Raw genomic sequence first — 13,818 nt, forward strand, 5'->3', positions numbered from 1 at the left:
TTAACAGCCTCGATTTTCCCGTGACAAACTAAGCCTCCACTTTCCTGTGCATTTCCCTTCTCTCCAATGTCACTCTGTGGTCCCAGCCCCAGTGCCTCCAGAGTGGTCTGGTAGCCACCAAACCACACAGGGTGTTATTTCTATTCACGTCTTCCATTATATTTCCCAAAGACGACAAGATGACCCATGGTGGGTTATCAATAGTGTTTGTCAAATGGATTGTCTCCTGTACCCTCACACATTCATGCAAAAAAGCAATTATTCAAGCTTTAAGCTCCTCAGGTTTGAGAATATACATATCTACATAAGAAACACCTGGGACACCTGGCTGGCTCAGTCCCAGAGTGCCTGACTCTTGGTTTTGGCTCAGGTCATGACCTCATGGGTCATGGGTCAGGCTCTGCACTCAGTCGGGAGTCTGTTGAAGGTTCTCTCCCTCTGCTCCTACCCCCACTCATGTGCACATGTGCACTCCCTCTCTCTCTAAAATAAATAAATAGATCTTTTTTTTAAAAAGTATCCTATTTATTTATTTGCTCCTTTTGGATGGCTTTCGAGGGTGCCTCTTTTAAAATAGTTAACAGCAGGCGCCCGGCTAGCTCAGTCGGTAGAGCATGAGACTCTTAAACTAGTTAACAGCTAGAGGGGAAAGTGTTGCGTAATTTCTGAGAAGCATGCTTTTTTTCCTATGAGTGTACATCATGATACCTCAGATTAGAGGAGCGTGCGTCTTACCCAGAATGACTGGAACACCATTTGCTCATAGAGATGAGCTCAAAGATAAGCTTCTGCATATCAATGATTCTGCTGAATACACAGGAAAATCCAAAAGAAATTCCAAAAATGATTTTAAATAATCATTTTTGGAATAACGACATACTCTCCCTTATAATTACTTTAAAAGGAATTGTTCTTATTTGGATTCTTCTGGTATGTTCTATTTTCAGAGAGAAACTTAAGAGTAGAATTAGCAAGTCAGAGGGCAAAATCATCTTCCTTATAAGTTTTCTTTCTTTCTGATTGCTATATTAATGCATGCTTCTGTAGAAAATACAGAAGTGTCCAGAGGGAGAGAAAAAATTAACTTGTAATCATCATTATATACCTTGAGGCAAATATTGTCAACATTTTGACATTTTCATTCTCTAGCATACTCTTATTTGTTTTTCTTAGTTGAAATGTAGTCTATTTTTTCCTACTTAGCATTATTTTATTTTACCAATAAAGCATTTATTCCAATCCTTTAATTAAAGATATTACTTCCCTGTGTTACAGTTCAAACATTTTCCCAATTAATGTAATCACTGTTAAAAATTTCCTTACTTGGGGCGCCTGGGTGGCTCAGTGGGTTAAGCCTCTGCCTTGGCTCAGGTCATGATCTCAGGGTCCTGGGATCAAGCCCCACATCGGGCTCTCTGTTCAGCGGGGAGCCTGATTCTTCTTCTTTCTCTGCCTACTTGTGATCTCTCTCTTTTAAATTAAATAAAGATTAAATAAAATCTTTTAAAAAAAATTCCTTACTTGTTCCTTTGCTAAACTAGCATATAATATACATATAACTATCATTGCTGCTATTGTTGTTTTACAAAAATGAAATCATACACATAACTCTTATCTTAACAATGAATCATTATGGTGTCCTAATCCCTTCATAGAGATTTACCTCATTCTATCAAACAAGTACATAATAGTCCATAGAATGGAAATACAATTATTTATGAAGCCATCTTCTATTGATAAACACTCAGGATATTTTCCTTATTTTTTCCTGTTATAAGAAACAAAGCAATAAAAATCATGGTACATATATTGAAAATATGACATTTTAATTAAAAAAAATTTCTTTGTTCACAATTACAAATTTAACTAAGAAACACAATTAGGTTCTTTCCATTATTTCCCATGAGGGCACGGCTCATATTTGTCGGCTTTGTTTGCCCAAACAGAACATAGAACATGGATAGCATATAGAAAATTTGAGTCAAATTAATATTCGTTGAATTGAATTGAACAACTAACATTATTGTGAGAGCCCTGAATTTAAAAATGGTCCATATGTAATTTCTGCACTATGATGTTTAGGTATGACACCTGAGTCAGGGCTTAATCAGGACATTCACAAATCCATACTCATCTCCTTCCACTTCATTTTTTTATTTATAAATTGGTTAAATGGCATGCTTATCATGTTTCATTGATGTATCCCATTTTAATAAGCATTTTATTCTTATCAAGTGTCTGATAATAACGTGTTCCTTTAGCATTAAAATAGTATATTAATATTATATGTTTGTAATTAAGAGAGTATTCATTGACATCTTTTTATAGCACATTTCACATGCAAAGGATGAAATGATTATTAAATAAAATTCTTCCCACTAATTGACTTGGGTTTAAAGTAGTCAAATTCTATGTAGAAATTATTCCATTAGTCCACAATCACCCTGAAAACTGCATGGCACCATCAAGGGGTGACAGAAGAATGCCAAGGACTCAGTATAAGCCACCTACTTGAGCAGGAATACCTGAGGTCGCCTGGGGTGGGACAACAATTTCTTGAATGTCAGAGATCAAGAGTACTTGATAATTAACGCCACTGTTTTCCTCTCTTGAATTCCAAATAAATTAAGACATAGAGTAGTTAGGTAGATGGAGGCCACAATATAGCATTTATTACCAATAAAGATGCAACTTACACATTCATGGGCACAGCAGGGATCTCAGCGTGCCCGACCCACCTATTCTGCTGCAGGGGGGTGGCTGGACTTTGGGAACAGATCAATCTCTGGAACACAAAAAGAAGAGAAGGAGCAGAGCAAAGAATTCCCTTCCTTCTGGCAACTCATACCTAAAAGAGAAGAGGAGGGAGAGGGCTATGCACACCGTATCTTCTCTCAACCTCACCAGTTCAGATAAGTCACTCTCCCCTGCTGGGTGGGGAACTAGTAACAGGGAGAAAGGAGTCCAGATAGCTTAGGCTAATGGAATCCCTGTAACATGGAAGAAGATAACAGGGTAGGAAAGAACAGCTTCCCCCTCACTGTTCACTATTGAAAGCCAATTTTTTTAACAAAATATGTCTTTTTCTTTATTGTGTTCAGTTGGCCAGCATATAGTACATCATTAGTTTTTGATATAGTTTTCAATGATTAATTAGTTGTGTATAACACCTAGGACTCATCACAACACATGCCCTCCTTAATACCAGTCACCTGGTTATCCTACCCCCCCACCCCTCCCTTCTGTAACCCTCAGTTTGTTTCACGGAGTCCAGAGTCTCTCATGGTTTGTCTCCCTCTCTGATTTCTTCCCATTCAGTTTTTCCTCCCAATTTTTTTTGATTGTACACACACTGCTGCCTTTCACAGGGTTTTGCCTTTCACTCTGGCTACCTCCATGAAAAGTTACCACACCCACACCCACTTCCCCACCCACACCCCCCACAGGTGAGCATGAACACAACTGCCAAAGCATACAGTGAGCATGTTTCTGGAGATCATGAGATAGAAGAGACTCTATTTGTAAAATTGTGTTGGTATCTAGACTTTAAATTCTTAACCAGTTTATCATGAATTTTGGCATATAACTTCTTTTTAATTTATTTTGAAAACACAGCATGGAAATCAAGCGAGTCCATGATTCCATCCATATTTTTAAATTTCCACGACATATATTTTTCCTGCTGACATCCCTATGTTCTTTCTCTTTAATAACATACTTATTGAAGGCATTTGTGGAATACTTTTAATAACATTTATGAGTACCAGCAATGATCCAATTCTTTCAAGGAAAGTATTATCAAACCCACTTTATAAATGAGAACATTAAAGTCTAGATAGATAACTTTGTTAAAATTAAGCACAGATAGGAAAGAAAGATTGTGGGGCGCCTGGGTGGCTCAGTCAGTTAAGCGTCTGCCTTCAGCTCAGGTCATGATCCCAGAGTCCTGGGATGGAATCTCGCTTTGGAGGGGGGGGGGGACGGTCCCTGCACAGTGGGGAGCCAGCTTCTCCCTCTGCCCCACTCCCCTGCTTGTGCTCTCTCACTCTCTCCCAAGTAAATAAATAAATAAATAAATAAATAATATATTTGTGGGGGGAAGGAGAGAAAAATTGTATTTGAGTCCAGGTCTTCCTAACTCACATAGTCTTTCTTTCCTGTTTACTTACACAGTTGTCTTTCCTGTTAGATAGAAATTACTTGTAGTTGCAATCTCAGCTTCAATTTATTTGTTTTTTTCTATCATTTTTATATCTACTAATTTTTTTTTCATCCTAGCAGAGACCACAATGTTCTAATTTAGTAAGGTATTTAGTAAATATTTCAGTTTAAGTAAGTAGACTACTGTGAAATCCTAGATATGGAAGATATGTAAAAATATTCCAGTTTGAATCAGTCATTTTATAATTTAGGATATTAAGGCCCAGAGAAGATCTTTAAGCGCCCTTGGCCAGGAGAGTGTCAAAATCCAAACAAGAACGTAACTCCTCATATACGGTCTTTCAGCTCTTCCTGCTACCGTTTCCCCTTCACAATGGGAACCGTGCAAGTGATAAGTAGCTTGTCCTGGATTATGAGTGGCTTGGCAACAGGGGGGAGGCAGTAGCTGGTCTTTTGGGACACAAGACCCGAGGGAACAAAGGTCACGTCTGTGCCATAAAGTTGGAAAGCCTTACAGGAAGGAAAACAACAATAATGAAACATCACCCATATTGATCCAAGAAACGGCAGAAAACAGTAGCTAAATGCGTGGATTCAGAGTTACATGGCCTGAGTTCAAAGGTGCAGAGGCAATCTGCTACTTACTAGCTATATGATCTTGGACAAGCTATTTAGCCTGAATGTGCCTCAGTTTGCTCATCTGTCAAATGGGACTGTGGTATCTCACGCTGTGAAATTTAAAGGACTTACGTGTACTTAATGTGCAGACTTCCCCAGGCACAGAGTAAGCACTATCAGCTGAACACTTTCTAGGTTGGAAAGACTGTGCCAAATGTTTAAAAACCATTCGTTTTGTTTGGTAACTTGTTAGTAAATGTTAAATAAGAAAAGCTGTTGCTACATTTCATAAAGGAGGCTTCTTGAGACCTGGAGAGGATAAGCGACTGGACTAGGATTCTGTACCTGTCAGTGGAGGCCTCTAAACCTGGGTTACCTGCCCCCAGAGCCCACGCTGCTAACCACTGTGCTGCGGGCCAAATGTTGTTACCAGCTCTCTACTACATAAAAGAAGAACTGCTCTGGGCTCCCTGCTGTAGCAGATACAAACCTCTAACCAAAGCCACTTTTTCCCCCCCACCAATTCTTTTGTGGTCCCAGGAGGGTGGGCCTATAGTAGACCTTATCATCCCTATTTCAGAAGAGTCTAGATTAGTAGAGACATTGCTCTGAAAATCTGAACATTTGAAATTATCCCAAGTGGTGGATCTTAAAAGAAAACTGACCTGGACTCCCCTGAAATTAAATACTGTTGAAATAATTAAAACAGGCCAACTCTGAGGCCTCTTCTGGACAAATGCTATCACTCAGGTGTCTCCCATTCAAGAGCTATGCATAAAAAAGCTTGTATGGAACAGAAGTCCAAGGTCAGAAGCATGTCACCATTTATGCAGGAATATTCTAGAAGGGAGGGACCATGAACTTTTCCTTTAACTACAAAATGACCCCTAGAATGATCCACTTTGTCTGTGAGAAAGTGTCACAAGTAGTGTCTTACGACTCCAGAAAACGATTATTTCTGTCAATGTTTGCCATTTAGATAAAGCTCCTAGGGAAGTGGTTGGAAACACAGCCTATCAACACATGTTTATTATTGAGCTTGTTGTGTACTTAGCAGTGGGTTAAATAAACTTTGAAGTTTCCTACCACACGTTCGAAGAGAACGTAAAGCTCTTAATGGACATGATTGCATGTTGTCAAATCGAATAACAGTAATAACAGTTCCCTGACTCCAGTTGCCATCATTTTCAGAGATTCTGTTAGTAATAAAGTAAAAGTTTGTTGTGTTAGAAAAGCAAGTCATTACTTCTGAAGAGTAACAATAGATCAGATAAGAGAAAATGAGATTTTTCTCTCTGTTCTCCAGTGTGAAATAAATTGTTGGCTGGTAGTCCCCATAGCCATTAAAAACTCTGCCTGCTAAAGTTACTGTTTCTATTCTGATTTATAACACGAAGACTCAAAAAAAGTGAGCCCAGCTATGACTCGATACAGCTAATTAAATTTTAACCTGCTAGATAAGCAACGCAATTATTTTTATACCTTTGAGATTTCTTTATTTAACTGTTTCTGTTTTTGTCAATACTTGAGGTATATTTCTCATCATCTTTAATCATGTACATGTTAAATTGAGTTAGATTCCTAAACTTTTCTATCATTATAAGTGATTCATTGACTTGACTTGGGAAGAAGACATTGGATTTAATTACTAGCATAAACATAAGGCCAAACAAACCCTTCTAAAATGAATGACAAGCACACCATGCATAATAAAACCTGATTCTGAATTTTGATGGCTACTTCACTATCATTATCCATGTAGCGGTTGGAACTAAAAATGACCAGTAGCTCTTACTACTTAAGGAGGGTGTCATAAGCTAAGTAATAGGCTTGGAAATTTAGGGGAGATGGACTTTGAATTTCAATTCTGGTCCTGGCTTACTCTGAGATCCTAAGAAAGATGCTTTTCTATGGCTTAGCATTTCCTGTTCATGAAATAAGGAGAGAAAGAAGAGTATTAAAGCAATGTCCACAGAGAGAAGACTGTTAAATAAGCATGGAATGCAAGGTGAGTATTGCAATTAGTAAGGACCTATTTGTACATCATCATATAAACTGTAAAGCAGGTCATTAGTACTTGGGAATTTGAAGACAAAGCAGTAGGCATGGTTTGAGATATATAGACGTTGAAAATGTGAACTCAATTTCCAGAAGCCCTCAGTCCAGCTGAAAGGATGGAATGCACATACTCAAATTTGTTGATTACTTCCCTGACCATCAATCAACATTGCAGTTTGACTGATAAAGACATAAACACTTGATATAATTGCTCTCTTTTTCACCTTAAGCTGGTAGTATCATTTCTGCCATATGATAATCAAAACTATAAATAAGGCAATGCAAAAACATGGTGTGTTTTTAAATGCACTATGTAATATTGTGTTCTGACACCAAATGGGTGCCCCACAGTTCAATTAAATTCTGACACTATTTAACTGGAGTTAGCATCAGATCCCACAAATAAAAGGGTGGGATTCCCAGTAAGATTGCCCTTACATCACATGCTAGCTGCAAGTGGGGTTCCCGGGCTTCCTGTATTGTCTGAGTTAGCTACAAATTCAGAGATTCACACAACTTTCCTTCAGATTTGATAACTCAATAGAATGACTCCCAGAACTCAGGAAAGCACTGTATTTAACGGTTACTGTTTTGTAATAAGGGATACAAATGAGGAGCCAGATGAGGCAGTACATAGCACAAGGTCTGGAAGTGTGCTGACTGTAGGAGCTTCTGTCCCTGGAGTCAGGGTGCATGACCCTCCCAGCGCATCAACATGTTCACCAACCTGTGAGCTCCCCAAGCCTTGGTGTACTGAGTTTTTCATCAGGGTTTCATTCCATAGGGGTGATGTTCTAAATCATTGGGCATGCAATTAAATTCAATCCCCAGCTTCCCTGTCCCCCCGCCGAGGGTTAGGAGGTGAGGCTGAAGGTTCCAACCTTCTAAGTATTTGGTTGATTTTGCTCCACATTTCATTAGCAAAAACTCAGGTATGGTCCATGGGGGCTCATTATGTATATCATAACACACTCCTCTCACTCAGGAAATTCCAAGGGTTTTGGAAGGTCTGGGCCAGGAACCTGGAACAGTTTTGGAGGAGTGCAATGTGGATGATATAGTAGGTGTTTCAGAGGCTCCCAAGAGGAGAGACCCCTCCAGCAGAGGAGCTGAAATGATCAAGGTCAACTTCACGAATGTGGTGAAACATGAATTGGGTATTAGAGCACGGCTAGTATTTGGACAGAGATGCAGCTTAGAACTTCAGTAAAAAAACAACAAACACAAAAGCAAGAAAACACAGGATAGTGAAGCAGTGAAGAGCAAACTAGTTAGACCAAAATAGAAGATTTAAGGTGGTGTATAGTAAAAGATAAAGTAGGTTGTAATCACTTCTGTAAACCCAATGCTCTCTCTTTTTTTTTTTTTTTTAATTTGAGAGAGAGAGAGAGAACAGGAGCAGGAGGTTGATTCTCTTGAGAGACTCTCAAGCAGACTCCACGCTGAGATAGAGCCTGACGTGGGGCTTGATCTCACAACCCTGAGATCACAACCTGAGCTGAAACCAAGAGTTGGATGCTTAACCAACTATACTACCCAGGTGCCCTTACCCAAGGATCTTTTATTTTTTATTTTTATTTATTTATTTTTAAAATATATTTATTTATTTATTTATCAGTGAGAGAGAGCACACATGTAGGGGGAGCAGAAGCAGAGAGAGAAGCAGGCTCCCTGCTAAGCAGGGAGTCTGATGTGGGACTTAATCCCAGAACCCTGGGATCATGAACTGAGGTGAAGGCAGACACTTAACCAACTGTCACCCAGGTGTCCCCTCCCAAAGATCTTTTAATCAAGAAGTTCAGTCGTGTATTTTCAGAAAAAAACTCTAATTATTCATATGGACAAAACAAACCACTATCAGACTGACTATACTTGGTTTTAAAATTTAATAGTCTAATATTTTCTAAAAACGAAAAACAAAACAAACAGAAAAAAATAGAAAACAAAAAACAAAACCCAGACAACAGCTATAGTTGGTTGGGTAGTGAACACTCCTCAAATAAGTGATTTGGACCAAGTATGTCAAAGGAATGTAAATAATATTTTAAATTGCTCTTACTGGCTCTATAAACCAAAATAATGTCTTTCGGGTTCAGCTGTCCTCTCGTATATATAAATAAAACAGACTCTACACTTTGTTTCTTTTTTGGCCAAAAGAAATTAAGCTCCCATGGCTTCAGACAGCTGTCATGCATTTTCCTGACTGCCGCCACAGGAGCGTTGGGCGCTGCGGGTCATTACCAACACCAACATCTGGCTCTGCTTGCTTGCTTTCAAACAGAGCTTTATTTTTTTTCTACGTTTCCAGAAACAGGAAATACCATGTGCACGTCAGTGGAATTTGGGATTAAATATTTCTAAAACCAACTGTTGTTTTTATAAGACATCTTGGAGTGATGGTTTACTTTATGGCTTTTTCCCCTGCAATTCCTCTCTCTATAGGAATTGCTGTGAAATCTCCAAGGTCCCTTGCCTTGCCTTCAGGCTACACAATTGTGTTTTTATTCATTTCCCCAAAGAATGCATTTGAGACTCCACAGAGGGTCTGACCACCAACCACACAAGTAACATCTCAAATTCCAGCAGTTTTTGTTGCCTGTTCAGAACAGTAGTAGGTTTGACCACTGCCAAGTGTATAGAAACTTTGGGGAGCCCTCACTCTCCCTAGCATTCATTAGTATTGACCATCACTTCTCTCTAGAAGGGGTCCTTTCTTTGGGAGTAGGGAAGGGAAGAGAGTTTAGCAGAAACTGGATACTCTTTCTACACGGGGAAGTAGGAATAGGTAAATGGCTGAACAGAGATTAATAATAGCCACTACTATTATCCTTATTTTCAAAGTAAGGAAACTTATCTAGACCGAGGAAGAAACCCATGTAAACAGTGCACATTCGTGCATTTCTAAATTGGCTACTGACTCAAGAAGAAAGCCACAGTATGCTGAATTTCTTCTCCCTGTCATCTTTTATCCTCTGTAGCAAGAGATGACCTCTACTCCAGGGTCTGAGAGCAGAAAGGTCTATTTGCCAAAAAAAATGTTGAGAGGGTGGGAGTGGAGGAAGAAAATCTACAAGAGGGCAAGAAATGAGAGACATGCTTTGGCCACTAAATACCTTTTACAACTTTCTGACTTTGAAGACTGTGCAACCGGCTTCTCTTAGAACTTAAACTCTAATTTTATACATCTTCCTTTCCCAGTCTTGAAAGAGCTGTTATTTGTGGACCGACAAATGGTTTATCACTAATGAAACATGGTTTCCTCTGATGACTACTTAAAATGTAGGTGTGTAAGAATTACATTCTATGGAGATAATAAAGGCAGAAGAATTAAAAAGTGAACCTAAGAAATCTCTGGCAACATAATGAGTATCCACTCATAAATCGGGAGTGAAGATGGTGGGATAGAAATGTAAGGAATGTGTAGGGTCAGGATGCCAGAAGGTGATGGGAATATCCATTCTTTAATTGTAATGTGGAGACATTTCCTTAAGGCACGCTCTGTTTTCACTTCTGTTAAGTACTCTCTTTCTTCCCGCCCTCATTTGTTTCTCCCAGTAGAAAGATCTACACATGTCAAGTCCTAAGCCCTGCATTTTCCCTGCAATACAGCGTGAGGCCACAGAGTAACATTAGCAGGCTTTGTCTTGATCTCCCCTGAAAGCCTTTTCTTCAGGATTCCCCTGTTCTCAGAAGAGCCCTGGAGTCACTCTTAAGTCTTCTGTCAGAAAAGGAAAGCACTCCATTAAAATCTACAGTTAATCACTGCTTACATTAAAATGATAAATGGACATTAGGAGACAGCGAGCGGCAGATTTTAACTCTAGGAGAGAAAACAAATCTGATATAACAGCTAGCTTTTATTAAGAACCTACTATGTGCTTGAAGCTATCTGCACTCCATGTTAGGTAATTACAGATGGCAGCCATGTGATTTCAGCAGACAGAAGGAAACGAGAGGAGCTGGAGCTAGATGGTTCTGTGTGGTTGGTTCCAAGAGCGCATGTGGCTTCTCCACCAGCCACTTTCTTCTGTCTGTGGGCAATTTGGGAGCAATTAGGGAGGCACAGATATAATTCTTAGACATTAAAATTATATAATAGTTCTTTAAAGCAGTTACCTATTTTTATCTATTTATAAGGGGTTTGTAATCTATTTATTAATCTCCGATCATTCCTTCCTATAGGGTAGGTCAAACATGGGACCCCTAAGACCTTTAAGTGGAAACAAAAGTACAAAGCTCTAGGTACAGTTCCGATGCTCTTTCTCTTTTTGGTCACAAGTACATACTTCTGCCAACTTGATCTCAGAGACTGCTGATGCCCAGTCTCCCCCAGCCTCTGCTCTTCAGCCACCAAAGTCCATAACTGGTCTTCTTCTTCAGTCCCCAAATTCCCTCTACCCCAGCCCCAAACCCTACTCTTACCATGAGGTCAGAATCCGCACCCAATGCTAATTTCCTTTCTAGGTTGGGGTTTGTTACATTAGCAGAATGTAACAAACCCCAACCTAGACAACAACAACAGAACTGTTCTAAGTTCTTTCTTTTTTTTTTTAATATTTTATTTATTTATTTATTTGTCAGAAAGAGAGAAAGCACACAAGCAGGCAGAGAGGCAGGCAGAAGTGGAGAGAGAGGCAGGCTCCCCACCGAGCAAGGAGCCCGATGTGGGACCCAATCCCAGGACCCCGGGATCATCACCTGAGCCGAAGGCAACAGCTTAACGCACTGAGCCCCCCAGGCGTCCCGACTGTTCTAAGTTCTAAATAAATTATTTAGAACAATCCAGCTAGAAGTAAAAATTCGGGCACTTGGTAAATTCCCTAAGTTAGAGCAAGAGGAATTGGGCTTTCCAATAGTTTTTCAAAGTTTCCCAAGGGAAAAAGACAGAATGCTAATCTCCCTATCCCCCCACCCCCCTCCCACCGCAACCCTCCACCAGGGATTCAGCTATGGTTTCCAGTGAAGTTACTAGCAGCTGCAAGTGTTCAAACAGAGCAAACTGTAATAAGCCATGTCCAAAAATCAAGCACAACTTGTATTAATCTTTATGGTAACCTTAGTTTTTGCCTAGTGAAATCTAATTCTGTGTTCCCACTTCTGTCTCAGCTTTGCCAGTCACCTTGGACTTCAGGTCCAAGTTCTGGACTACAAGTATGAAGTCGGCAGAGGTTGGAAGATTTTTGATGTCAGAGAAGATATTTGAGTAAAATGGTTGAAGAAATGTAATTAACAAATTTGGGGGCCTAGACTTCTCAGCTCGGCTTGTGATCTTTAGCCAAAAGAGTTTAATAAAAATCTATTTTACGTACAGTTTCTCTAATGAGTTGCTAGCATCTATGTAATTGAAGTCCTCACTGTTGGGACTTTTAGAGGCACTGAATGAAGAAGTTCTCACCCAAAGAGCAAGGTTTGCTGACCCATAAAGAATGCAGACCTCAGAGAGGAAACAAAACAAAACCAAACCAACTAAGCTGCTATTCCTGCCAGATAACACCACCAACTAATGAGAAGCAAATTCTCAATCAGACATGGTTAATGCTAAGACAGTCAATATTAAACCAATATTACACAGTTCATGTGTTTAGTGCCAATAATAGTGGCTCAAAATACAATGGCAATGGGACATACTAATTAACTTTTTATGTAATTAAATTCTGGATTTCTTAAAGTCAATACGCAAATGAATTCATATACTACGCAGATAAATATTTTTATTGGAGTTTCTTACACCTAAGGAAACGGGATGACAATTCTGGGATCTTCTAAAGGTCCTAATAAGACTTGTGTACTACCTCTGTTTTTTTTAAATTTATTTAAAATATTTTCTTATTAAAAACTGAACTAACAAAATTCTACAACCAGCTCCTTCATTTACAGAGAATTCTCTTTTAATCAGCCATTCATTTATTTTTTTATTTCATAATCACACAGAAGAATAGCTGTAAGGAAAAGTTACATCAAAAGCAAAGATAAAGGTAGGTAGGATTCCAAGGCAAACATGTGCATTGAAAGATTGTGTATAAGTATCACATACTTCAGCCCAAAACTTTTACACCGACTGAGAATATAGTCTATAGAATTTACCACAAGCATAAGAATTGTTCCTCATATTTCTGGTTCTGTATCAAGGAGTGACTTTGAAATACATTTGGTTCTAATTTAATGATGGTAAATCTTGATATGAAAAATTTGGAAATGAAAAATAATCTTCAGTATGTCATTTGGTAAAAGGAGAGCAAAAAAGGACAGAGACTACATTGCCTGGATTTTGTCTAAATCACTTGACTTCTTTGGGCCTGGATAAAATGAGGATGGTAATTATACTTGTCACCAGAAAATATGAGCATTGCTCTTTGAACTTGTTGGTGAAGCCTGCATTATGTAACTGTGATGTCCCGGGACTGGATGCTTTCTGAACAGAACATTTTGCATTCCATTTGTAGAGCTGCAAAAGTGGAGTGAGGATATAGAATGCAATTCCTCTCACAAAAACGAAATGCTTTCTAACTCAAAATTTAGGCGCAGGCTTTAAAGGATGTGAACAATAAACAGAGAAACATTTTCCTTGTGAGATCTGAACCACTGTTCTCCTTAGAATTATAGAAACCATGTCCACCACTGATATCTGTATTCTAGTTCAAGTTCCACTGCTTGTGCAATGTCCACCACTGATATCTGTACTCTAGTTCAAATTCCACTGCTTGTGCAATGTCCAGAGCTTCCCTTTTTATCTATAAAATGGGCCCATTATCTTTTTTTATCCAACTTCCCAGACCATTTTGAGATTTCATTGAAGTAATATTTATGACACACCATATATTCATAAGCTCTTGAACACCCGAGTTTCAATCTGTGCTATGAGACCAGAGGCCAAAGCTGATTCCTGGATCTTCTCCAAGATCCAGTCCAGGCTCTAGGGTGAAGCTAAGGTTTGTTCACTCCTACATACCCTTTCCTCTGCAGTGCACTATGGGACAGACC

Source organism: Enhydra lutris, unplaced genomic scaffold, assembly GCF_002288905.1.
Source record: "Enhydra lutris kenyoni isolate GAN:26980312 unplaced genomic scaffold, ASM228890v2 scaffoldscaffold49, whole genome shotgun sequence".
In the NCBI taxonomy this organism is placed as follows: Eukaryota; Metazoa; Chordata; class Mammalia; order Carnivora; family Mustelidae; genus Enhydra; species Enhydra lutris.